At 52.2% G+C, this 27,313-nt stretch overlaps 1 protein-coding gene and 1 long non-coding RNA gene across 2 annotated transcripts in view; both read left to right on the top strand.

The window, feature by feature from the left end:
* The window catches only part of Xkr6 (XK related 6), a 169,770-nt gene that overhangs the window by 77,182 nt on the left and 65,275 nt on the right, over positions 1-27,313 (top strand). The window lies entirely within an intron of this gene.
* LOC138823084 (uncharacterized) lies at positions 8,830-12,921 on the top strand. Its single transcript, XR_011370739.1, has 3 exons — positions 8,830-8,906; positions 10,105-10,241; positions 12,721-12,921. It is a non-coding gene; the product is annotated as an uncharacterized lncRNA (long non-coding RNA).

Below are 27,313 nucleotides of genomic sequence, written 5' to 3'. Positions count from 1 at the left end.
TTGCTCTTACTGTGAAAGAACAACCCACTTTCCAAAGCCCATTGAAATGATGTACTCTTCTCCCACCCACCCACCCATCCATCCACCCATCTACTCATCCACCTGTACATCCACTCACCCACTTATCCACCCACTCACCCACCCACCCACCCACCTATCCATCCATCTATCCAACCACTTCCACATTCACTCATTCACCTGTTCATTTATTCACCCATTCAGCAATCTGTCCACTTATTTCTTCCCCCATCTAGACACCCACCCTTCTACCTGTGTACACATTTGTCCACCCACCTTCCCATCTTTCCATCCATCTAATCCTCAGTTCATCATTCATTTATTGAGCATCTTCAACATGCAAGGTACAAAAAGCTTGATTTGTCCTGCTACAAATAATCACAGCTCGCACAATTAATGCCTCTAACAAGGAGTTTAATCATATTGAAGTTTATTTTATCTAGCTAGACTATGCTCCAAAGGCCAAATACCATTCTATTCATTTTTAATGTCTTATACTTATAGGAGCTCATTAAATATTGGCTGAAGAAACAAATGAGTCTCTGTACGTCCAGAATGCTGAGATCAATGGAAAGATTGTGGTTTAATCATCATGTGCATCAAAATACTTAGTGTTTTTCGCTCACTGTTTTTCACACACATAGTGTACCCTCTTTCCTTTTTTGGGGGGGGAGAGGTCGGGGCCTGGATGCTGTCCCTAAGCATTTATGCTCAAGACGAGTGCTTTGCCACTTTGAGTCACAGCTTCACTTCAGTTTTCTGGTGATTAATTGGAGGTCAGAGTCTCGTAGCCTTTCTTGCCTGGCAGGCTTTGGACTGGGATCCTCAGCTCTCAGCCTCCTGAGTAGCTGGGATTACAGGGGTGAGCCCCAGTGCTCCACATCCTTTTTTGGTCACCTGAAAGATATCCCAGCACACTCAGTCACATTTACTGAGTCTGTAGAGTGCAGCACATCAGGCATGCGCTCACCTCTCCAGAGAGTTGGCATTTCATTGTAGAGGGAAGGCAGTGCCGTGAAAGATCAGTAACACAGCAAAGTGGGGTGAGGTGTGGGCCAAATAAATGTTGCTATAACATCACGATCTGAAATGGCCTGTAATAAAGCAGCTTGTTTTATGCTTGACTGTGTTAACGTTGGTTTTGAGAGATTCATTCTTTTGCAAAAGGATCTGGGTCAAAATTATCATTTTATGTCAGACAGGGTTTCTGGAAAATCCTTTTTTTTTTTTTTTTTTTTTTTGCCTCAAGTGGATATTTAACAACATCTCTATTATGCTTGAGCTGGGCTCAGGTGCGGATATGAAGATGTCTTCTGATATCACAGTTTTACAAGGGGTGAGTCTGCAGGATCTTTCTGAGCCGACACTGAATGGAATTTTCTCTGCAGTCTCTCAAACAGGTGTCAGTGAGCTCTTGGAGCCTCCATTCTTTCCAGTCCACTCCCAGAGAATGGACTCTGACAGAGGCTTTGCTTTCTGTTCCAGCAATCACCCAGGCTTCTCTGTCCCCACGGATCTCCTCACACAGCTCAGCTATGCAAAAACTTTGGATTGGATGAGGTCTTTAAAAAAATTTACTGTCAGGTGATGTACGGAGGGGTTATAGTTACATAAGTAAGGTAGTGAGTGCATTTCTTATTGAACTTGCTCCTCCTCCCTCATTTTTCTTCCACGTTCCCTCTCCTCCAAACTCCCCTCCCCGTGAGGTCTTGATGTAGGCTTTTCCCTTCGCTGGATAGAGGCCTCTCCTTGAGCATGTTTGGTGATGGGGAACTGCCATTTGTCATCAATGATGAGTTGGTGTTAATTCAGTAAACTAACACAGACCGGGGATTGGTCCAGAGCTGGCTGTGTGTAGAGGGTGGCCCGTGTTCTCAGCGGTGGGCTCCATGGGCTTCCAGGACCGCCCAGAGCCTCTTTGGAAGGTTTGGATCTGCTGGCAGATCCCAGTCTTTGAAACAAGAATTTCAGAAACATCTCCGAGCCCTGTCCTCAAGAATGTTTTAAGATCGTTGCAGTGGAATCGGGCATCTGGCCTCCTGGGTGGCAGATAGCAGCGTGCAGTTTGGGCGTGTGCGTGTCGGGGAGGGGTAGACAGAATGAACTAAAGAAAGAGGGAGCATTTGGGGCCCACAATTAGGTTGGACCGAAGACCAAATGACCAGTGTGAAGCTAGTGAGCGGTAAAGCCCATTTCACCGGAGGGCTGGAGATGCACTCTGTGCGGGAGGAGCTGGTGAGATCCGCAGGTGTGACAAGCCTCCAGGCCTCCCCTCCACCCTGGTCCAGGGGGAGCCTCATGCCCTGCCCCCAGTCATTGAGCTATGGCGCTTTCCCACTTCCAGATGGGCCAGGGGCCTGCGTCCTGCCAGGACCACTGTGCTGGGCACTGGGGCCCAGTGGATGGGGGGCTGGCTCCCAACACCCAAGAACAACAGAAATGAGATTGCCAGCATGCCCCAGGGTCCTTGTGTTGAATAGTCTGGCTCTCTGCTGCTCTCGGGTTTGTGCTTTGGCACGCCTCTTTTGCTGGCTGGAGAGGTAAGTGGAGTTAGTCATGGAATTAGTGCCAGCTGGGCCAGGCTAATAAGGTCCAGCGATCACCTGCCAGATGAGGGCTGCTGGCTTTGGGGTGTTTTTGAGGATAATCCAGCTCTTGTTGATGGCTTTCTCCTCGAATAGGACAGCCTCTCTCTTCTCCAGTGCCCGCAAAGCACAGGGTACGCTGTTGGAATTTAAATCTTGGTGTGAGCCTCACCGTAGCGGCAGCATGCTGTGCCTGTCTTGGTGTGTGCCGTGTGCCAGGACCTGGCTCGGCCCCCGGCCTGCAGCAGCCACTGTGGTCATCCCCCACCGCTCTCAGCAGGCTCATCCCTGGCCCCCATTTCACCCTGTTGTGTTCTCTTGGCACCTACCTACCTCAGTTTCCCCTCCCACTCACCTTTTCCCTGACCGCGCTTACTTTTCTTCCCAGGTGTTTGACTCATCAGTTTGACGCAACAGGTGTTTAGGTGGGGAAGGGCAGTGATCTGGATTCTAGAAAGGGTCTCGTTCTTCAGTCCCAGCTACCTGCAGAAGGTGATCAAGAAGAGCAGGTGCCCATTTCACCAGCACCAGAAATGGTATTTTCAAAGCTGCAGTTGTAAACACAACTGGACTTACTCGCTGTGAGGAGCTAAGGGAGTCACAGGTGCAGGGGTGAAGGGACAGCAGTTGCTGCTTGCTAGGTAATTAACTCAGTCAACTGAATGGAAGGGCCTGAGAGGCAGCCATGATACTCACTCCTGGCAACCAGGATGCAAGTCACCTGGGGCTGGAGCGCGGGCACAGCGCGTGGCTGATTGGTCAGGCTGCTGGCAGGGGAGGGCCACGTGCACTTGTTTACCATGCAGGAGAGATTACTGAACACCAGCTCTGCTGGCTGCCCACTGATGAGATGCAGTCTGAATCTCCCCGTTTGCCTTTCCTGGAATCTGGGAGGTGTTCGGTTCGGTTTGATTTTGGTAGTTTTAATTTGGTTTCCTTATTCTGTTTGGATGGATGACAGCTGGATTGGATTGTCAGTTTGCACCAATTTAGGAATTTTCTCTCCCACTACCAGCCTTAGCTGAATGGCTCCAGGTGCCAGGAGGAAAATGTCACTCTCCTGTGTGACATCCTGTAGCCACCAACAGTGCTACAGACGGGGCTGAGGGCACTGGGTATTGGGGGGCAGTGAGGGTGCTGGAGCGTAACACAGGGGCAGCAGCGTTGAGTCTTTCGTTCATGGCCTGCAGTCCCAGACAAGCGGCTTCTCCAAACCGGTCTCCTCCTCTTAGAAGCAGAATTTCTACTTGACTTGTGGAGTCATGAGGATCGGTAAGTGACGCCCGAGCCTGGTGTGTCTGTTGGATGCAGTTGGCTGAGGGGTGGGTGTGGCAGAGACAGGATTTTCCAGGCCTAAAGGGCGTTTGTGCCGTTGCCACGCCAGTGCTGGCTGGGAGTTGTGGTGTGCATCCCGCGTAGTATGGGGCGTGGGGGGCTGGGGGTGACTGAGGAGCTGGCCACAGGGGAACCCACGGGCCTCTTCCTCTGCGACCATGCTGTTGGTTCTCAGTGTCCAGCTCAGGGAAGCATGGGAACTCAGTGAGCTGGCCCTGAACACCTGCGTGGGACTCTGTGAGGCACAGCTCATTGTGATGAGAGTTAGGCAGAAGCTGCGTCTTCAGGGAGATCCTCCAGCTCCCCACACCCCCCCATCCCGGCTGATGGAAACAGTGGTCTCTCCTGCTGACCGTGGCCAGCCACACAGCTGGTCTTCACGGTGCTCGGGGGCGGTGCCGTCACTCCTGCCACAGATGGCTCAGGCTCCTCCCACTCCTCGGTCCATCCTTTCGTGTCGGACAGTGAGCAGCTGGAGAGTGTGAGCTGCGTGTCCTTCCTCCCGCTGCCTACCACCCCCGGCGGCCTGAGCTTCCCACTAACCATTGCGAATCTTCAGTGGACGTGAGGCTGAGGGGACAGAGTGCCCCGGAAGCGTTGGGCTGGGGCAGAGTTGGGCGCCTCCCCCCAGCCCCGCGTGCAGGCATCCCACGGAGGCATTCTCCCTGAGTGTTCGGTGCTGAGGCTTAAGACTCCGGATCAGTGTTGGCCCCACGGTACCCAGCGCTCTCTCAGCCTCCCCCACGGCTCAGTTCTCCCAGGTCCGACCTTTCGGGCACTCTGCCCTCCTTGTGAGTGCCTGTGCTTATGTCATGAGAAGCAGCCGGTGGTGCTGAAGGCACTCGGTATGTTGAGTATAGTGAATAAACAAACAAATGGAGCCTTAAACAAACAGAATCACTGCGTGAGATGAGGACAACCAAGATCACGTCCTTTCTGGAAGGTGTTCTCGCAATTAGAGCAGCTAGACGCTCCGTCGGGAAGATCCCTGAGAGCAGGCTTCCTCCTGGAAAAGAAAACTGAGAAGGCAGGCCCAGTGAGCTTGCTTTGCCTTGCACGTGCTGGTTAACGGGCTCTTCCGCAGTCCTTGCCTTTGGGAAGTGGCCATGGCTTGCATGCCAGCACCAGCCATTGCGTGTTAGTGTCCCTGATTGCAGGCGCGGCTGCGAAAGCTGGTGGACGTGGAAGGTCACCTGGCAGAGGTGAGTCGTGAGCCCTGGGGTTGCCCACATCCTGCCCTTGATTGTGACCCTCCTATAACTGCTGCTTGCTCCTCACCTTGAGCCAAATGTCTCCCCACTAGAGCATGGTGGCCTCTTAGGCTCTGTGGTCCCAGGCCAAGCCTCTTGTAGACTGTGGCAGGCTAGACGGCCCCTTCGCCCCACAGGCAGGAGGACTGCCTGTAACAGCCTAGCTCTCGGAGGGCCGAGCCCCAGGATGCCCCGGCGTTCCTAGAAGACACACACATGATGTGCGGACCTAGTAAGACTTGGCTTTCCAGGTGCTCCAGCCAGTAGAGGAACCTCATGGATTGGCATCATCCATCAGGTGCCAGATCGGGAGTCCTTCGTTCTAGTTTCCTAAGTCCGGATTGCAGCCCAAGCCCCTGTCATCAAGAAGGCCTGTCAGACTGAAGTCAGGGTGTGACCTGGGATGTGGGAGGGATGGTCTGTACTCCTTACCTGTCTTCCTGTTAGGAGATGGTGAAGCCGTCCCTCCCCGAACTCCACAGCAGCCTCCCTTGTTCCTGCAGCCCCTCGTTGCTTTAGAGTTCCTGAATTGATCAATGACTCTTTTGTCCATTACATAGGCCTTTTCCAAGATATAATATAATGGGGGGACAAAAAAAAGCAAAACAAAACTTAAGCTGTGATCCATGATCTCCCCAAACCCTCCCAAAGAAATGCCCGGTACCTACCTTCAGAGCTATGGCCCACAGTTGTCTTGATTGAGCAGTCCGTGTGCCCTGGGTGCTGAGTGGCTGGAGAGTTTGGAAGCTCTGGGGCTGGGGGTCATTGGGAGCCAGAGCCCTGGGAGAGGTGCTAACTTCCAGAAGCCATGTTGGGATGAAGTCCCACTGGCTCCCACACTCACTCCACCCTGCAAACCTGGGCTGAGCTTTGCTTGGAGAGACTTCCTGCTGGGTGTCAAGTATTCAGTCCGTTCGCATTTCTGTTATTAGCATCGAAGGTACAAGGTAGTCAAAAGCCAATTAATTCCAGGTCCAAAGAAGGGGGACGTTTGGATGTTAGCTCAGATGGCTAGTTCTGCAACCCTGCTTCACAGCCATTAATTACTTGTTGCATTGCTTTTATTCCGTAGCCCCGGTTTGACCTCTATATTATTTAACTTCAGCAAAGATAATTTGTGTTAAGAAGTCCCCCAGTGAAAAGCCTCGGGATCTCCCGTCTCTGGGTTCCTGCTGGCTGATGCTCACGCACCCACCGAGTGCATTAAACACAAGGAAAAACCCCTCCCACTTGCCACGGGGCCATTATTTTGATCTAAATGTAAAAGGCAAGGGAGTTCACTTTACATCCCATTCAGTCAGGAAGAATTTCTGAAATGCTAAACATTATGCTAATGGGTAATGTATTAACTTATGCATAGTGTGGAAATTGGTGCTGGTCATAGTGTGTCTCATTAATTAAAATGCTAAGGCTATATTGAGAAGAAAGATTTCTAATCAATTAGGATGCTTTGGGCTATAAATAAAGGAAACTCACTTCCTAGTAGCTCAGAGAAGGAAAATGTAGGGTGCTACTTAACAGAAGTTGCCAGTTAATGTGACGAGAGGATTGGTTAACGTAGAATCTCAAAAGTAACAACAGAGACCCAGACTCCTCCTACTATTTGCGCTGCCACTCCCAGAATGCCAGGCCGGCTCCGTTTGTACTTCCAAGATGGCTTTCACAGTTTCTGTATCATCTTGAGCCGAGACAAAGTCTAGGGGATGGAGGAAGGGTCTCTTCCTGTCTCTTTAAGGAAGAGAAAACATTTTTCCTAATTCCCCCCTCCCCCCATCCTGTCTAATTGTGCAATCTTCCTTGTTTTACTGTGTTAGAGTGAGTCCTTGGAAAGGGAAATGGGTTTACTAAGATTGATGTCAGCGAATCAGAATTTATGGCAAGATTGAAATCATCTACAGGCCCTGAGGGGAGGAAACCCACAACCAGAGTTCTATTAGCCAGGAAGGAGAGGAGCTGTGGCCAGTTAACCAATATGGCGGCCCCAAGCCAGTGTCACCAGGATGGGACCAGGCTCTAGCGCTAAGGGTAGGTTCAGCAGGAGTCCATGGTTGCTGTCAGTGCTAAGGCAGTACAGGATGGGGTAGGAATGAAGGAGAAGAGCTAGACAGAAAGACTTGTGGAGTTTATAAGACTCCCAACCCTGGAGCACAGTGGTGAGGGCAACGTGACGGAGGAGAGCGAGAGGAGAGAGGGGAGTTTGGGATTCACAGCTCCTGCTCCCGCTCCAGCCCTGGAGGGAAGGCAGAATTGAGGGAGGCGGTCTCCTTGTCTGGGGATCCCTAAGTAGGCTGTGACTGATCCTGGCAGCAGCGGGCCCCGGTGACCTCCGAGGACTGCTCTGATTCAGGTGCTTCTGGTGTTAAGTCTTTTCAGAGGACGCTGGCAGTCTCGCCACTGTCTGTTAGCACCAGACCAAGCTGCCCTGCTTGCTTCTATTTGAAGTTTTCCCTTTCACTAGACAGGCAGCCGGATCTTGCAAAGCAATAGGACCAGTGGGGATGCTGGAGACCTGGATTAGACTCTGGCCTCTGCTGAGGAGTGACTTTGTAGCTGAGGTAAGTCACTTAACCTGGCCACATCTCTTTCTAGTGTGTGCCGCTTGACTTCCTGTCATTGAAAGCTTTCTGTTCTCTCCGACATCTTAGACTTGTTGGTCTAGGATTGCTGTGATGGGGGTTGGTGTGGTACGATATCACCTCCCCTTAGAGCTGGGAGGGTGGGTGACTGCAGAATGAAATGGCAGTTCTTACAGGCACCTCTGTCCATAGGATACTGCTCGTGGATAACAGCTATCATTGCTTAGACACCTACTATGTGCCAAGGCTTTGACTTCTGAAATATCCTGCAAGTCAGTCAAGTTCCATCTCTAACCTTTAGTGCAGTTTTTCCTTTCCTTAATACCTAATTTACATTTAAGTAACAGTAATTCAGTGCATGTGCAGGAGTCTGACTTTGGGATATGACTTTTTGTTGATTTAAAGTCTCTCTGATGGATGTGGTTGCTGACTTCTCTAATCCCTATTGATCAGGAGGCAGAGATTGAGAGGACTGAGGATAAAGGCCAGCCCAGGCAAAAGGTTCACAGGACTCCATCTCAACCAATGCAAGAGTATGTGGTGACAGACACCTGTTATCCCAGATGCTCATGATGCATAAATAGGAAGATTGTAGTCCCGGTAGGTCTGGGCATACAAATGCAAGACACTACCCCAAGATAAATCAATGCAAAAAAAGAGGCCGGAGGTCTGGCGTAAGTGGTAGTGTCATCCAAGCAAGTATAAAACCCTGAGTTCAAACCCCAGTTCTGCCCCTAAAAAACTCAGTTGTCTTCTAAAGAGTGGGTGGCTGTCAGTGCCATTAGATGTCTCCTGGGAAACCCGGGCCACCACCAAAAAGAAGACCCCTGCCATTCGATGAAGAGGCCTGGAGATCTGGAAGGGATGCTCAGACTTAGGCAAACAGCAGAACGGTGTGGGGTTTGTGGAAATGCCGATTCCAGGGCCCCCTGCGGTGTTTGGCTGCTTAGAATCCACATCCTCACAGGTCCCCAACTGTTGTGAGGCAGAGGCTCTGTGACATCACTGTGGGCAGCACCAGTCTCCCGTGGAACAGCCGGAGAGAACCAGGGACGAGTGTGGATAATTGGGCAAAGAAGGAAACAGAGCTGGGTCTGTGCGCTCTGGGAAGCCTTCCTCCTGGAGCCATGGCTTCGAGCTGGGTAGGGAGGAGGAGACGGAGGACTGGTGGCTGTCTCCAGCTCCAACATGGCAGGCTACTGGAAGAACTTTCTCAAAGAAAGGTCTATGGAGGTCTGCACATGCTGGCTTGGTCCCATGGTCATGGCTAGGCAGAAGGGAGCTGTCACCTGACCTTGGGCAGCCCTCCTTCCAGGGTCCCATGGGAGTAATTCGCCACCCTTGTGCACCTGCTCTTCCATCACTGCCTGCCCCTGATCAGCATGGTTCAGGATGGAGAACTGGCCCTTCTTACAGGAAGAGATTGGCCTGTGGGGAAAACATAGCTGTCAGCATTCCACATGTGCCCACCTGCCCGCATGCTCCACCCTGGCCTCCCTGGGGCCTGGACAGAGTGGGACCAGCACTGCCAGTGCCTGGCACACAGACAAGCCTCCTCAGTGGTGAAAAGAGAAGGAAGCTGGTCTGTTTCCAGAGACCTGGAGGCCTGGTCCCTTCCCTTAATAGCCTCCCATCCAGCCAAAGGGGCCAGAGGAAGAGATGAGCTGGGCAGTGGGAGACTAGAAGCAGGAGGCATGGGGCCCTAAGCCATGCAGGGCTGCTGTCTGAGGCTCAGGAGGCTGGGTCCTGCCCACCTCCAGGACAGTCTCTGGATTCCATTACTCCATGACTCCCTCACAGACGCACAGTGAGTCTTCCTAGGGGCTGACCCATCGCAGTTGTGTGAGGAAGACCAAGGAGCTTAGAACCCCCCCACCTGGGGGGGTGCACCCCGTCCCCTCTCTCCGGGTGGGCAGAGAGCCTGCCACCCACACAGGAAGGAGGGAGAGGCTTCTCCGAGCCTCGGGAAACAGCTAAAATGTTATTGGCAAGTGTCTTTTTGTAGAAGGGGAAAAAATAGATCCCACGTGTTAATTCTGAAAGCCGGTAACTTGTTTCAAACAGACTTGGCCTGGATAAGGAGCCCACCAGGCTGGTGGGTGGAGCTCTAAATTTACACCTTAATCTCATCATTAAGATCGGATAAGATGTTTCATTAGTGTTAGGTGCCATGTAAATATGGAGCCGTTTCTGAATAAATATTTTCCCTTTTTTTTTTTTCTTCCCAAAGTAGGATGTGCTCCATGGAAAATAGTACAGTTCTTAGATGCAGGAGAGTTTTATTTTGAGAGTTTTATTTTAAAATGGCAGCACACATCCCGTCTGCTTTCTGTGATTCAGCTCAGAAACAAGATAGTAGCTTCTGTTCATGCCCAGGAGGGCCTGGCCCCAGGGCTCCAGTGGTGTTGGGTGCAGGGCTGTCCCTGCCGAGCGAGTCCATAGAGGGTGAGCACCAGAGCTCCGACCCCCTTGGCTTGGTAAGTATTTATGGTCATAGTGCACCTGGGTCTGTAAGCATCATTCACAGATGCCCAGAGCAGGGGAAGTCAGACCTGAGCGCTCCCAGGAGACCCTGCTGTGCAAGTTCACATGCATTTGGGGTATCTGAGGCACGGCAGCATGGAGGGGACTCTGGGGGTCCTTGTCTCTGGATTCCATTTTCTTTTTTTAATTTTTATTTTCTATTACTATAAAGGTGATGTACAGAGGAGTTACAGCTCCATAAGTCAGGTAAAGAATACATTTTTGGGGATAATGTCACCCTTTGCCTCACTCTCTCCCAGTTACTTAATTGTTTTCATGTAACATTATTTATAATAAAATAACATAATATGAAAGATTAAAAACAACCAGAAAACAAACCAATAACTCCCTCAAGATCTTTGATTGGTTAGTTGGTTAGTTCTATATTCCCTGACAGATTTAAGATACATAGTTGTAGCTGGGACCTGGTGGCTCACACTGTAATCCTAGTGACTCAGGAGCTGGAGATCTGATTATTTGAGATTTGAAGCCAACCTGGGCAGGAAAGTCTGTGAGACTATTATCTCCAGTTAGCCACCAGTCACAAGTGGTTCAAATGGTAGAGCGTGAGCTTTGAGCAAAAGGTTAAGAAACAGAATCCAGACCCCGAGGTAAAGCCCCAGTGCTGTAACACCCCACAACATACACACACACACACACACACACACACACACACACACATACAGCCCTTACACCCACATATTTTATATACACTTGACTTGCACCTTCATCTACAAGACACAGAAGATCAGTGATGTTCTGTGAGCTGACACTGGGGTGTTCTTCACACCCGTTGTTAGTGAAGCCTGATGCTGTGGGGCGGGCTCTCAGGACCCGGGCAGGCAGGAGTGACTGCCGTGATCTTCCTGAGCATGTTGGCAGCGTGTGCTGGTGCTGGGATTGGCTGTCTGGGCCCGGCTCTCTCTGACCCCTCTGCCGTGTTGTCTGGTGGAAACAGCTCAGGGCACCCTCCCTGGCTCTGGTTGTAGTGGGCTGGCCGCCTGGGCGACAGTGAGCAGGAATTTCCCACGGATGGTGGCGGGCGTGCCTTGCTCCTCAGTGAGTCCCGCAGCCTCTCTGTCTCCTCGGAGTGGACAGCGATGATTCTTGCACACAGCTCCTTTGTACGTTTTCCTTTCAGCCTGATGTCAGAACAGGGCCACCACCGCCTCATCTGAGCAGCTGGCGTGAGAATTTCCCAAGGGGGAGTGCCCCGGGAGAGGAAGCGAGGCAGATACATTTAATTTCTCCAGTAAAATGAGTTAAATGGCCACATTTTGATGTGTGATCAAATCATATTTGAAATACACTGGGCCAAATATATTTGTGATGAACTGCTGTGCAGATAATGGAAATCATTTCAATAAAATTCTCATCCGTACTAAGACCTTAATCAAGGGCTAACCTATTTGACATTGGATCACAGATAACGATGTAATTCTGTCCCTGCAGGGACAGATTTATTCCATTTGAGTGATTAATGTATTAGGAGGCTGAGGTCGCACTGAAGTTAAAGGCTGGCTTCTTGATTTCTCTGGCACCTCCGGGGTTTTAGTGAGAGCAACCACCTTTAGAGCATGGTTTTCTTAACAAACCTTACTTTCCTCAAATCTGGACTTCTTTTCACCAAAACTCTGTCATTTTTTTTAAAGTGATAGCCCAGAAAGTACGTGACTAAATCTTCCAGTTGCTTAGGATGGCTGATACCTAAAGTTCATGGTTTCATGTTTACCCAACGTTTTGCAGTAGGAGAATTACACCCTTCGTTCATTCATTTGTTCGTTCGTTCCTTCCTTCCTTCCTTTTTTCTCTCTCTTCCCTCTCTCCCTCCCTTTCTCCTTCTTATTCTTCCCTCTCCCCCTTCCTCCCTTCCTCCCTTCCTCCCTCTTATTCTTCCCTCCCTCCCTCCCTTCCTCCCTCCCTCCCTCCCTCCCTTCCTCCCTCCCTCCCTCCCTCCCTCCCTTCCTCCCTCCCCTCCTTCCCTCCCTCCCTTCCTCCCTTCCTTCCTTCCTTCCTTCCTTTTTTCTCTCTCTTCCCTCTCTCCCTTTCTCCCTCTAATTCGTCCCTCTCTCCCCCCTTCCTCCCTCCCTCCCTCCCTTCCTTCCTTCCTTCCTTCTTTCTTTCCTTCCTTCCTTCCTTCCTTCCTTCCTTCCTTCCTTCCTTCCTTCCTTCCTTCCTCTGTTGCCTCCCCCTCCCTCCCTTCCTTCTTCATTTCCTTCCTCTCTTCAGTTTTGTGTTGCACTCACCATTTGAGTCACACCTCTAGTTCTTTTAGCTTTTGAAGAGAAAGAAACATGGATAAAGTGGTTAAATTGCTGAAATAGGCCCAATAATCAGGTCTGTGGGATTGCAGGGACACCTCTTTGGGTGTGTAGTGATCCTGTTTGCTCCCACTTCCCTCACCCTCCTGCTCAAGATCTGTCATTCTTACAGCCAGCGCTTAGACCATCGTGAGAAGAGGCCTCTGTCGGTCTGCCTGGAAGCTGTCTCACAGTAAAGGACTCAGATAGATGGAAAATCTCCGGGTTTCCTAACCAGGCAGAGAACTAAAAGCATACCATTAAAAACCCACTTGAAGACATCTTCTTTTCTCACCTTTTGGAGGGGGTTCTCTTCAAAAAGTTTGGGTGTCATCCACTTGTGGGACACTGATTTCAAATACAGACTCTGCATGAGTGGGTTGGAAGACCTTTTGTGATTATTTTTCCTCGTCATGGGTTTTTGTTGCTGTGGGGTTCCTTGGCCTTTATAACAATCCCAAGAGCTGGCAAAGAACGCCATCTTTTCTTCTTCTTCACCCTACTTTCTGGTTGTGGTGCTCTTTTCTAGTAGAGGCGATCTCCACTAGCAGGTGGCATGGTGCAGACTTCCAGAACATTCCTATCCAGCTGCAGATTTTGTATTTCAAAACTTGGGAGGCCATAGACAGTATCGTGCAGCTTGCTTTTTCCCCATGGAGTCTGCCAGTCGGACGTGGAGGCCTGCCCGCCCCATGACTGCTATGGCTGCGTGTGTCCTGTTTCACCGAAGTGAAACAGAATGCCTTTCCCTGTTGATACCCATGTAGACATCACACCTTCCTCACTTCTAACCCATTGTGAACCAGTAATCAGAGGCGCCCCCTGCCCAGAGACCACTTCTACAGGAGGAGCATTGCTTTCTGGGAGCAGGTGGCTAGAAACTGTACTGAGTTCCTCGTGTCCAGCTCCCTGCTCCTGGAAGAGCCGAGTGCGGGTGTGGGCGTCAGGCTATGTGGAAGGTTCACCCAGAGCTCTCTGTCCTGATCTGTGTTCCTGTCCCACCTGGGGGTCCTGGTGTGCCATTGGCTGAGTCTGTGGGAATAGACTTACAAGGCCAACGTGTCCAGTTGGCCTCAGGCAGTGTGTTTGGCTGGGGGCTGGATGTCCCCTGGGGCTGGCCGGGCTGGCGTCTCTTTCTCCCTCACAGGTCTCTGCATGCCTGGTCCTCCCACGGAATTCTCAAATGGCCATCGGGGCAGTCTGCTCCCATCTGGGTAGCCGGTGGCGTGGCTCCCGGGAAGTGGGTCCGGACAAACCCAGTGCCACCAGGCTGTCCTGTAATGCCCCGATCCAAGCAGAGACATTTGTGACCCTTCTTTAAACCTCAGAGCTCAAGGTTCCTTCACATAGGGTCAGTTGAGTGATACATGAGTGGCCAGAAAGGCAGACTGGGTCTGGTGCCAGTGTCCAAAGCTGTGTGGCTTCACCTCAGACCCTGTGCTCTCTGGGCCTCATGTCCCCCTCTGTGACATGACAACAAACGTTTCTAGACCTGTGGAGCTGAGAAACGTGGGTGATGCCAGTGAGGTCCTGAGGTGCAGTGCCAGCCTTCACCGAGAGTCCGTGCTCCCTTCCCACTGGAGCTCCTTCCCCTACCTTATCCTTCCAGGTAAAAATGTGAAAATAGGTCCGTTTTCCCAGTAGACTCATTGGGGCTCCATCAACCATCAAGGAAGGTCCTGAGAGGGGTTCAAACTGCCTCTCCAAAGAGCTGTGGCAGCATAGTGTCCTAGGCGATCTAAGGTCAAGCTCAAGGTCAATACTGAGGCCTGGCCACTGGAGGGTCAGCACCTCCTCCCACCTGCCCGTCAGGACCCTGGCCTGTCCCCAGGCCCAGCCCAGAGCCTATGCAGCAGTGCGGAACGGCTGCTTTCCAGCTTAGCGCTCTCTCTCCTTTGTGTCCCCTGGGGTCCCAGTTCTGAGGAGCAGGGGTCCCCCCTCCTGCAGCTGCAGCAGCCCGCACTCCTGCTGACACAGATTGGAGCGGTTGCCATGGGGACCAAACTCTGCACCCAGATGCGTTCTGGGAGTCGAGGGGGCAGGATGGGCTTCTCCCGCCTCCCCGGAGGGGCGGGGCTTGGAGGGAGAGGGCCATGGCTCCTCCTGAGGCCGTTCCCGATGCTTTGGCCAAAGGGCACCCCTGGAAGAGAGGACCTCAAAGGTGCCTTCCTCCTGGAGATTCGTGATCTGTGCCAGGGGGGACTCCTGCTGGGCTCACATTGGGGCGCTTGCCTTTCCACAGGGAGCCACCATCTTCCTCCCAGGCCCTTCTCCGAGTGCAGTGCAGCTGAAAAAGAGCCATTCTGTGTGTGTGCACATGTGTGTGCACTGGGACTTGAACTCACAGCCTGAGCACTGTTCTTAACTCTTTTAACTCAAAGGCTGGCACTCTACCAGTTGAGCCACAGCTCTGCTTCTGACTCACTGGTGATTAAATGTAGGTAAGAGTGTCATGGATTCTCCTGCCCAAGTTGGCTTTGAACTGGAATCCTCAGATCTCAGTCATCTGAGTAGCAAGGAGTATAGGCCTGAGCCATCAGTGCCTAGGAGAAAGAACCATTCTTACAAGTCTAAACATTTGGGGCCACATTAAAGGAGATAACCTTACTGAGATGTCCAGTGTTCAGGTGCCCCCCCAAAGTCTAAGACCCCAACTGACCCTGGCACCTGCCCTAAAAGAGGCTGTGGGTCCTCCACACTCCTGAGAGGTGCATAAGGAAGTGAAGCCCTGCCCCCCAGACCACCCAGGAAGAGGAGACTGCATTAAGCCAGCTGGATGCCAGAGAGGAAGGTAATGGAGGCAGGAATCAGACAGGATTTGTAAAGGCTGCCTTTCCCATCCTGAAGGTTTGGGATTCAAGGTTGCCGTAGGCAAGGAGAGATTCATCTGTCCATCTAACCTCAGGTGCAGAGGTGTGAAGCGGTGCCGAGGCCCTGGGCTCCGGCTCCATGTAGCTGGACCCCTTCCCTGCTCTCCACAGTAGCTGGCTTTCAATGCATGCCCTGCCCCTCCCCTTGGGAACTGTGAGTCACAACATATCTTTCAGTGGTGCTCATTGCTAATTCTGTGGCCTCCATGTTCTCCATCAGTTTGCTCACCCTGTTGCTGGCCTGTTTTCTTTCCTGATCTTTTTCATATCCCATGCATTCTCGAGCATCTGCAGATGTTAGAGGTTGGATTATGCACTGTGATAGTCAGGAAACAATTTTAAGATGCTCAAAATTGTTTTAAAGATGGTAAAATAGATACAGTATAGAATTTACTACCTTAGCCATTGTACACTATATAATTTAGTAGTTTTAAGTACATTCACAAAGCTTTACCACTGTTACTATCTCCAGCATCCTTCTGTTCATCCCTGACTGCAGCTTCACCTGTTAAACTGTACCTTCCCATCCTCCTCCTCTCTTGGTCCAGGGGACCCCTTTTCTTTCGGTCTCTGGGAACCTCATTCAACCACAACTGTGTGTCCTTCTGCCCTGAGCATGATGGCTTCAAGATTTGCCCACATTGAAACACGTTAAAATTCTCTTCCTTTTACATTTGAATAACATGCCGCTGTGAGTATGCACCCGTCTTGCTTGTCCATTCCTCTGTGATGGATACTTGTTTCCATCCTCATGTGGCTTCTGTTACCAGTGCTGCGGACAGGGGTATGCACGCATCTGGTGAAGATCAAGCTGCTTTTTAAAGTCGATAAACTGAGAATCACAGGACTCTGTGTAACTCCCAGGATTGCCAGGAAGGTCAGCTTGGGAACATGGGTGGAAGTAAACCTTTCCATGTATCTCCCCCTCCCCCCACCTCCTCAGGGTCCAGTCTGGAAGCTTCTCGGAGGAGGGGAGGCATCGGTGTTCTTAGTGCCAGGTGCTTAGTACCTTAGTACCTTAGTACCAGGTGCTCAGAGAACACGTGTTGATGGAGTGGAGGTCTCCTTTACTAGACATGCTCTTGAGGGGAAACTGATTCAGTCATTATCTCCATCTCTTTCTTCATCCACCACGTCTGGCCGAGTACTGGCATGTATCCAGAGCCTAGGGTATGACTGATTGGATAAAAGAATGAATGAATCATAAATCTGAAGCGTCCCTCAGCAATGGATAGGGCCAGGCAGCACTCGGGGCAGGGCGGGCTGTTTTTTGTTTTCTGTTTTTTTTTTTCACTAAATGGTTACCATGGTGACCTGACAGAGGGAACTCTCAAGATGGAGAGTGAGTAAAGGGGTACTGGGGCAGAAGGCCCAGCCCGAGCAAAGCTCCTGCAGGGCCGTGTGCCCTGGCTCTTTGCTGTCTGTGTAGCCATGAGTCCCGTCTCCCCATTTCCTGAAGTAGAGCCCCCAAGCTGCTCTCTCCAAGGCGTTTTCTTCAGTCTTCTTCAAACCAGCTGTGCAGACGACTGCATTCTTTGTGCACTGGCCTTGTTTCCTGGTGGCATACTGGAACCTGCTGTCTGGTCTCCCAGCCCGCTGAGTGGGCAGGAGAGCCCTGGGCGTCCTCTCCCGCAGGCTGCCCCCTGGTGGCCGCCTGGACTAGCCAGCTCCGCGCCAGGGCTGTGGCTTCTCTGTGGAGCTCTGCATTCTGCCTCACTTCCAGCCCACCCCAGGCCAGGTGCAGTATTTTGGCAAGCTTTTCGACTTCTTCATCTATTTGCACAACCTGTGATTGAGCTATGTGCAGGGCAGGTATCACAATCCGGCGGCATCTTTTAATTCTCTGATATTGATGAAAATTTTTGGTCTGGAAAGAAAAACTGGCTTTGGGATTGATTTTCATCAGTTTAATTCATCTTGGGTATTGATTGGCGCATATGTTACAGTGGAAAGACTGAGTCTGGGCTGCTTCAGGCGGCTGGGGGAAGTTATTACAGAGTGTCTGAGTTCGGAGCCTCATGCCAGGCCTGAGGTTACTTACGGCATGTCCCTCTCTACCTTTTACGACAGTCCTTCCCGAGTGAGCCCTTCCCGTGTTTCCGTGGGAAATCTTTGTGGACAGAATGTGGCCCCATAGAGCTAGCTCGGTGTGTGGCACAAAGGTGACCCGGTCAATGTGTGCAAGCTCAGCTCAGGGCTGTGAACCAATCAGGGCTCCACCTTCCAGAGACACACAGCCAGGACCCTGCCTTGGGCATGTGCTAACCCCAGCTGCCGTCAGTGCAGGAAGGCAGCTTTAGCAGTCGGTCCCTGGCGCAGTTCAGACATTCTGGCCACAGCTGTCCACCACTGACCACCACCAGTGTCTGTGTCCTTGCTGGGCCTGCTCCTGCCAGGTAGGTGTGGCCTGTGCTCTGTCCACCCCACGTCCAGGGTGGAGCAGGGAGCTGGGCTGGCACAGAGTCCCCCTCTTTCTGTTCTACCTGAGACTGCCCTTGTGAGATGTGTACCCGTCCCCCCGCTGCTGAGGCCACCATACTTGGTGTGAAGTCTGGTTATTCAGAGAGGTGCTGCCTCTCCCGTGTGCGTTGGGACACACAGAGGGGCTTGTGGGAGAGAGCACTGGCGTGTTATTTGACCCCCTCGACTAGGGAATGTGTGTTGGGTTCGAATCATTAGCTCTCAAACTGGCTTTCAAACATACCGTGTTTTTAAAAAGTTTTCTGTGTGCATTTGGCGAATCTGTCTCTACCTTATTCTAGTTGATTTTAAGCTTTTTGGGGAGAGAGAGAGAGAATGGATGCTTTATCTGGGATAATTTTCTTGGGAGGATGCATCTCTTTAGGAATGATGAATACTGAATCTATTGGGTGTTGGCAGAGGTAGCTGGAAGGTGCACACAGCAGGGCTGGAGGTGTGTGCGGGGGAGGAAGGAGTGGGGCCGCCTGACTCTTTCCTCCTGACGCCCAGTCTGACCTCGAGCCTTCTGTTCATTTTCTGAGACCACAGCAACAAACACTCTAGACTGCGTGGCGTGGCTGCAACCACAGATGTTTGTTTCCTCCTGGTTCTGGAGGCTGGACACTCAAAGCCGAAGTTCTGGCAGGGCTGGCCACTCAAAGCTGAAGTTCTGGCAGGGCTGGCCACTCCTGAGTCCTTCCCTTGCAGAGGTCCCCTGTCCTGGGTCCTAATAAGGTCTCTCTCTCTCTCTCTCTCTCTCTCTCTCTCTCTCTCTCTCTCTCTCTCTCTCTCTCTCTCTCTCTCTCTCTCTCTCTCTCTCTCTCTCTCTCTCTTCTCTCTGTCTCAGACCTAGTCTTTTTCTTCTAAGGACACCAATAGGCTTGCATTAGGGCCCCTGTAACCTCACTTCACCTAGATTACTTCTTTAAGGCCCCCAAATGTATAAACACAGTTGTGGTCTGGCCTGCTGGAGTTAAGACTTCAACACTTGAGTTTTAGAGAAAGCCGTGCTGCCCATAATCGTTAGCACCCTGTCTGTCTTCAGCCCCCACACGCCCGTGTATAGTACACTGAGGGCTCAGCATGAGGATCATCGGAGGAGGGAAGGCGGTGGCTGTGTCTAGGAGGTTCTTTGAGTCAGGGGGCTCCTCCGGCCAGTCTCCCCTGTCACGGTTGATGAGCTTGCCTTTTCAGACAGGGGAGCTTCCAGTAAGGAGGAGCCCAGGGCCATGTTCTTGAGGCAGAGGCTGTGGTGTTGGCTTCCTGATGGCGGGGGGGGGGGGGGGAGCAGGGGGCGGGGGAAGGAGGAGACCCACTTAGAGATCTGGTGGATCCTCTTTTATCTTGGCCACAATTAGGGACTCCAAATTTGGCTTGAAAATGGGGCAGTGGGAGAGAAGCCCACTAGACAGGAACAGCCTGGGGTGGGTGACAGATGGGAGGACGTAGGCAGAAGAGCTGGTGAGGAGAAAGGGAAAGGGGTTAAGTGCCTGGCAGCTGCCTCCTCCAAAGGAGGAAATCAATTAGTATTGTCGGTGTGCTGGCATCGAGGGCCGGGTGCCAGCACCGCATGGGGGCAGGGGAGTGAAGGGGCCGTGCGGTAGCCAGCAGTGGCCGTGCATGGATGGCACCTGGGTGGGCACTGTGTCAGGGCCCCAGCCGAGGGCCCCTGCGTCTGCAGGACTCCCAGCCAGCCGGTTACCAAGAGCAGGGAGCGTTCTGCGAGGTCTTTCTCTGGACGAGAGGCCAGAGAACAGCACTTGCGGACAAGCCACACTGCTCTGTGTCCACGCAGACATGGGTGTGAGGATTCTAGCTGGTCTCCACTCAAGGTGGAGGTCACCGCAGGGAGAGATGGGGGGGGGGGAGGCAGTGTGCGGGAGGAAGAAGAGAGATCTTCGCAGAGGGTGGGGCATGGAGGGCAAGGCCCAGGGGGAAGTGCCTAAGGCGTGCCTGCGTCAGCGCGGGGACACCGGGCATTCGGGAGGGACAGTCCTTCAGTGTACGTTTATGTATTTGGTTTCCTTGTCCCGCACAGTCCTTCAGTGTACGTTTATGTATTTGGTTTCCTTGTCCCGCCCCCACCCACTATATGCCAGGAATGCCTCCCACCCCGTCCTCAGCTGTCCACAGCACCCGCTTCTCCAGGGCCCCCAGATGCTTCTAGAGGAGGGCCGCCACAGGGACCCTGTATCTCTGACAGCTGGCGATGGGGAAGGCAAAAGGTGACCGTGGCAGAACCGAGCCGCACCGGGGCCTTGGCTGGACCGAGTGAGGACCACAAAGGGCAGTCGTGTGACCGCCTTGCCAAGCCCACAGATTTGCACCCAGCCAGGCCCTGACGCAGGCCCTGACACACAGGAGGAGAACTCGACGCTGCACCTCCAGGGGCTCAGAGCCACCGAGGGGAGGTGGGTAGAGGGACAGGTAGACAGTGCAGCAGTGTGCCTGTGTCAGTGTGTGTGCATATATCTGGGTATCAGGTGTATCAGTGTATCTGCGTATATCAGTGTGTGTCAGTATGTGTATGTATCAGTGTGTGTCTGTGTATCAGTGTGTCAGTGTATACCTGTGTATCTGTATGCCAGTACATATGTCTGTGTGTCAATGTATCAGTGTGTGTCAGTGTGTGTATCTGTGAATCAGCATGTCAGTGTATATCAGTGTGTGTCGGTGTATATCAGTGTGTCAGTGTGCACATATTAGTGTGTGTATCTGTGCGTGTGTCAGTGTGCATGCTCAGTGTGTGTATTAGTGTGTGTATGTGTGTATCAGTGTGCATGGTCGGTGTTCATGGTCAGTGTGTGTGTATCAGCTAGCAAAAGGACAGGTGTGTGAGGAGTAGGTTCTGCGGGCTCAAGGCATCCTCTCTCTTGCTGAGCGGGGTGCCTCCAAAGCTCACTTTACCTCTGCATTTTTGCCAGCAGTGTCTGGAGAAAGAGGAGAGGCCGTTCTGTGTGCAGTGCTGAGCTCGTTACCTACGATACAGGGTTTACATGACCCTCCCTGACGTCGACATCTTCCCTTGACCCGCTTCACAGGTGAACAGCAAGGAAGAGGACTGATGTGTTAGGTTCACTGACCTCTGGACTTTATTTGGACTTGGGTAGTATTTATCACTTTCCATTCTAGAGTTAAGAGCCGGAGACAAGGCAACTTCTTAGACATTTTAACTTGGCTGAGCTTTGGACTATGTCCTTTCTGCCTTAGCTTTCTCATCTGGAAAACAACCACAATGACCATAAACATTATTGTTGTTGTTGTTGTCGTTTTGGAGGACCAAAAGACAGACAGTGTGTGTGAACTCTAACATGCTTCACTCATGCCTAGGAAGGAAGCCCCTTCCTCGGCCTGTCCTCACTAGCGGGTAGGGCAGATGGTGGGCAGCCAGAGCTGTCTTAGATGTAGCAAAGAACACCAGGCAGGAACAGTGTTGTCTCGCCTGGCACCGATAAGGAAACTGAGTCTTGGGAATGTGAAGCCACCTTCTCAAAGTGAGCAGGTAGATCAAACCTGTGCCGGAGCGGGCGGTCTGTGTTCCTGCACCCCAGTGCTCCGTGACTTCCATGCACAATGAGAGCAGGTGAACAGCCCGTGCAAAAGTGAAAATGTCCATGATGGTGGGAAGTGGAGGAACCGAGCCGAGGAACACGGGGGACAAAGTGTACTGAGAACAGGCAGAGAGCCGGGCAGCTGGAGATGCTGGCTCACGGCCCGCCCAAGACGGCGGCGTGGAGAGGGCTGTAGAGATGGGAAAGGGTGTCAGGGAACCTGGTGAGCACTCTTACCACCTCATGCCTTCCACTGGGACTTACCCAGGAACCCCAGTCTCCTGGGCCCTTATGCAGTCTGCCATGTTTATCAGGCGGCTTTGATGTGTTGAGTCGCTAGGGATAATGCCAGAGCTTCGAGCTGCTCGAAGATAGCTGCTGTGTAGCAACGTGGTTGATGCAGGGTGAGTGCTCTGTGGAGAATGTCAAAGTTCAAGGTCGAGTTGCTGGGAAAGTTCTCTGGAGGAGGTCGGACTGGAACTGGGCTTGATAGAGGGAGGAGCTGTGAGGAAGAAGGAAGCCTGCAAGAAGCAGAGACGGAAACGCCCTGGCCGGCCGTGCACCCAGGCCGGCACTCCGAGGGTTGCTCTAGATTTACTAAGCAACGATACACTGTGCTGGACGGGCAGTAGATGAGACTGCAGTTAGGACGGGAGATGGAGTGCCCTGCGCCCGTGCGCCCATGTGCGTCACGATGCCGGGGTGTGCTTCCTCAGAGGATACGCAAATGTGCACGGTAGAGGCAGAGGGCCCGGTAACAGGATGAAGCCACTGGGCATCAGAAGTGGCCAAGGATCTTGGGGATTCCACAATCAAACCCTTGGAAAGTTCCTTCAAGAATGTATAGAAACTAAGCTGGTTCCATGACCCAGCCTGGACTGTATAGATCCTATCTCAAAACAAACAAAAATCGCCCAACCCCCAATCTGTAAGGGACTGGAAACATGGTTTAAATGGTAGAGTACCGACCTTGAGCAACAAAGCTGGAGCCAGAACCCGCAGAATGAGGCCCTGAGTTCAAGCTCTAGTACTAACACTTAGAAAAGAAGGTAACATCAAATTTTAGCTAGGTACCTGTGGTTCCCACAGGTAATCCTAGCTATTCAGGAGGCTAAGATCCAGAGGATCGAGGTTTGAAGCTAGCATGGGCAGAAAAGTCTGTGAGACTTTTATCTCCAGTTATCTCCAGTTAGAGTTATGGCTCAAACAATAGGATGCCAGCTATGAGTGAAACGTCTACATGAGAGGAGAGCAGGACCCGAATTCAAGCCCTGGTACCAGCCCAAGATTAACAGCAACAGAAACCAAAACCAACCCCACAGACGGACAAGAGCCTGAGGCAACCCTTGCTCATGGGCTGTAGTTGGGACTCAGTTGGGACTGTGGTCAGTCAGTGTCAGGTCTGTCCTCTCCCTGGGTTACTGTCCTTGCCACAGGTACTGGGCAGCTTAGAGCTAAGTTATATACGAGGTACTCCTCTTGAGTCTAGCCTTTTGAAAGAAGGTTCTAATTATGCCTCTTTGCACACACATATCCCTATTTAGCATGTGTCTTGTCTTTATAATAATGATTTTTCTCATTTTATGCTATGTCATATCCTCTAGCCAAAGAGGCTGAATAAAAAGAAGCATTTTAAAAGTATTTCAAAGACTTTACTACCAGAGTAGCAGAGAGAGAAGTCATGTGCCATGTTCGTCCAGAATTGAGCACTGGCGTCTTTGTTTTCCTTGTTTTTGTTTTGTCTTTAATTCTAGTTGCATTGCAGCTCTGGGCTTACTTTATGCTCAATGTTGATAAGGATCCCTGGCACAGGATTCGTGAATCCACAAGTCTTATAATTTCCTCATATTCTTTCATGTTGCCAGTTGTTGCATTATTTATGTGCTTTCTATTGTGAGCTTTTCCATTCTGTCTGGAAGTAGAGGCATTATAAATACCTGGGGGGGGGGGTGGCGAGAAGAATAAGATGTCATAGGGTAGGACTTCCGTCACGAGCATGCAAGAGAGGTTAGGTCAGAGGTGACCAGGAGGCTCAGCTTCTGTAAGAGTGATAATAACCAACTAAAAGGCAAAGAAGGGCCTGCGTGGAGAGGGTGGATTCCTAGTGGAGAGGCCAATAAGGAAGGAGGGAGCATCAAGAACAATGTGTTAGGTTGGATCTCAAGGAAGGGAGAGAATGCATGGAAGGTGAAGGCAATCGTTTATGAGAAAACAGGCTGGAGCAGAGAGGCAATGCCAGGAAGTGCTCCCAAACCAGGTGAAATGGATGGATAGCCAGTGTGCTGTAAAAGGGAGCTTGGGGAAGGTCCTAGGAAATAGAGCTGTGCAAGCAGGCGTTCTATGTGTGGTTGTCCCACCCAGCGACAAGTCCAGGAGATGAAGGGAAATTTGTAGCTGGAGGACAAAGTTTGAAGAGATCAAATAAAATGGGAGGACATGAGTTCAGCCCACGTGTCTGGTGGAGGAGCCAAGGGGGCGGGGACAGTTGACAATTGTGGCTCTGGAGCCTGTGGTCAGGTCTAGTGGCAGCAGAGATGGGGATGGGCGAAAGGACCCAGGACACCAGGAACTCTCAGAACTCATTGCATTGGTAGGTGTTTCAGACATTCGCCCTGTCCCGCATCCATATATGCCCGACCCCAGCTTGTTTGGCAAGTCTGGTGCACACCAGAGTTGTGTCAGGCTGGTGCTGGCCACTGTACTAGATCCAGGCCCTGGTTGCTGCGGCGTGGTGGGATTGACATGCATTTCGTGTCCATGCAGCGATTGCAGTTCCTGGGTTCTTTCTGCATGGGGAATCCATGTTCCATCTCGAGAGGCACCCAGTTCACTTCTAGCCAGTGCCTGAAGAAAGAGAATGGAGATCTGCCTGAGGACCAGGTCTGGGAGGAATGCCCACCTCCATTCAAGGGCGTGAACTCAGTCACGTGGACGCTCTGATTGCAAAGGGTGCTGGGAAATGTAGTCCAGTTGTAGAAGAGGAAGCAATATACGGAGTTTTATTTCAGAGTACTTGAAAAAATAAAATGAAATTCAGGCTTTAAATATCACATTAGAGGGTAATTACTGTAGGATTCTTTGCTCTTTTAACAGATGCATGCAGTTGTCTTAACTATGGTGCTTTTATGACACAGGAAGGAAGCCCTAAGAGGGGTGCTGGTGTTGGTGACCCGCAAAGCTAGCAGTGCTGGGTCTGCACATCTGACTCTGGTTCATACTAGGAACAGGGAGAAGAGAGGGTGAATGCAGGAACAGGCATCAAGGCATCCGCATGGAGAGGGGATTGCATGTACCCCCGTGGGTCACAGGTCTCAGTTGCCCCTGGCTCTTCTGAGAAGCCTTCAGCTCCTCCCTATCTTGGCCACAGTGTGGTAGACCGCCCGGGGTGTGTTAGTCTGCATTGCTCTCCGCAGCCCACTTCCTCAGGGCTTGGGCAACAGGAGGGCACAGGAGACGCACAGCTTCCCCTCCTGCCCTGCCCTGTGTCCTGATTGGGTCTCACTCGCAGGCTGCTGTCACGTCTGGTTTCTCAGCTTCCTGGTCTCTCTGGCCTGTCCGCTCCATGAAATGCTGTGTTTTCAGATCGCTGTGCCCTGGATGTATTGCCTGCTGTTGTCCTGGGTTCACCCCATTGTGGCTCCTGCTTGCTCTTTGCAGGGAGGAGCATAGCCAAGGAACACGGCTGGATGTGAAGAGCTGCTCCTCCTGGCGTGTCCCGGCCTGACCCTGCCAGGCCCGCTTGGAGGGCCTCGGGTGCAATCCGTGTGCTGTGCCAGCCAACAGCTGCCACCTCCCCCCTCCCTCTACCCTCCTCCCTGCCCCCCCCCCCCCCCCGTCTACCTAACCTCCGGCCTCATCTTTGGGGCCAAGCAGGTTTAACACCCTCTGCTCCAGGAAAGTGGTTTCTAATCCCTGTCTGCCTGCCTGATTCTTCAGCACCACGGACAGGGCCCACCCAGCCTGCATTGTGCAGTTTATCCGGTTTATCCAAGATTCATTTCTCTGGGTCAGGACAGTCTCCCAGGCCCTGTGCAATGGATGGTCAGACTTGCAGGGAGAGGGACTCCCCCAGACTCGAGGATGGCCTTGAGAAGCCTGTGCTTCTGGGAAATGGGATTGTCAGATGGTGCGTCCTCACGGAGTTTCTTTTGTACCAGTGGACTCCTGATGTGCCTGCGTCTCGGCAGAAATCTTCTCCACACAGAGTGCTGTGGGGCCAGGTTCTGTCATGGAGCTGCAGACCAGCTGCTTCCATCTGGGCCAGGAGCGGGTTGTGCCCCTCCCTCTCCCCTGGGCAGACACTGCAGTCAGATCACAGGCTTTGGACCTGGCTCCCAGACTTGCCTTGGAGACCTTGAGCACATTTCCCCCCTTTCTTCAAAGTGAGGATGGTAATATTTACCATGAAGAGTGGGTACCAGGATGAGAAGGGGCTCCTCCCTGTGGCACCTGTATCACCATAGGTATTTAACCGCCTCTCCTCATGACAACACGGGCTCTCTGCCACTTCCTCAAAGCCTAGCACAATGTATGGAACAACTATACCCCCACAGGACTGCATTTGGCACCCAGGAGGTGGACCGTGTAATGAGTAGCGGGGTCTCTGCTGGGTCTGAGTCCCCTCCTAGAACTCTTAGAATGTGAGCTCCTTGTGGGCAGAAAGTGGGACTCCTCTCTGTCAACCTCTTCCATCCTTTCTACCAGGGAAACACCCAAACAGACCCACAGCTGGGAGAATTCAGGAGAATCCAGGATTTCCGTGATGTCCCTTGTGGTTATACAAGGAGTGCCCCCAGCTGGAGCAGCAGGAAGCATCCTCCGTCTAAGATTCCTTTCTCTGGGTTGGGACAGCCTCCCCCCCCCCAGGGCCTGTGCACTGGACAGACAGCCTTGTGCTGATAGGAACACCCCCAGACTTAGGGGTAGCCTTGATAATGGTGTGCTTCTGCCAAAGGCTTTTGAGCAATGGTGTGGTGTAAGCTGGGATGGGGTAGATGAAGTGGCAGCTCCTGACTCCAGTGTTGAAGGGACGGGAGGCTTCCGGATGGGGGAAGGGGGCGTGGCGGCCAAAGACGAGGGTCCAGATGAGACACCCGCTTGGACGGAATCCACCTAACCTTGGCACCACCAGACCAGCCTGGGCAGGGGGTAGCGAGGGTCAAGGCCCTGACCAGGGACACAGAGCCTGGGAAGGTGAGGGGCTGGGAAGGTTGATGCTCAGAAGACACAGACATGGAAAGAGGTTAGTGGCTTCCCTTCCCATGGAGAAAAGGCAGCGCTCCATATCCCTGGAGGTGTCCATTGTCACACATGCTTTGCACCCCCACAACCACCCCAGGCTCTGGAATTCAGGGGTCCCAGCCACCTGCCCTTGCTATGGGAAGCTGAGCCAGCCAGACGTGCTTTGTGAGGACGTCAAGAGAGTGGTGACGTGTCCACAGTTGTGCCCACTCAGGACACGTCCCCAGGAGTGTGTCCCCAGCTCTGCTCTGTCTCTGACAGAGCAGCTGGCATTTGAGAGTGGTCAGGGGAGTAGGCAGCGTGGACCACGGAGAGGAGATGGAGGAAGGATGGAACTGGTGGGAGATGTAGATTACAGCAGTAGTAAATCAAGAGCTTCGCAGTCAACATATAAATACAAAGCAGGCGGCAACCCCCTGAGAATACTCACCAGGCCCAGCTTGCTCTGTCTTCCTGAGTTAGATGTGAGCAGCGGGAGCTTCCTGGAGTTTAGCTCGGTCTACCTGTCAGGAGAAACCATGTCCAGGTAGGGCACCTCAGGAGCTCAGAGTAACCTGTGGTCCATAAGAGCTGGGATCTCATCCGGTCCTCCTGTGGGGCACCC

The sequence above is a fragment of the Dipodomys merriami genome, unplaced genomic scaffold, assembly GCF_024711535.1.
Source record: "Dipodomys merriami isolate MVZ:Mamm:240054 unplaced genomic scaffold, mDipMer1.0.p SCAF_12, whole genome shotgun sequence".
Taxonomy (NCBI): Eukaryota; Metazoa; Chordata; class Mammalia; order Rodentia; family Heteromyidae; genus Dipodomys; species Dipodomys merriami.
The sequence above is the reverse complement of the archived record's forward strand: the minus strand, read 5'-3'. Positions and strand labels throughout refer to the sequence as shown.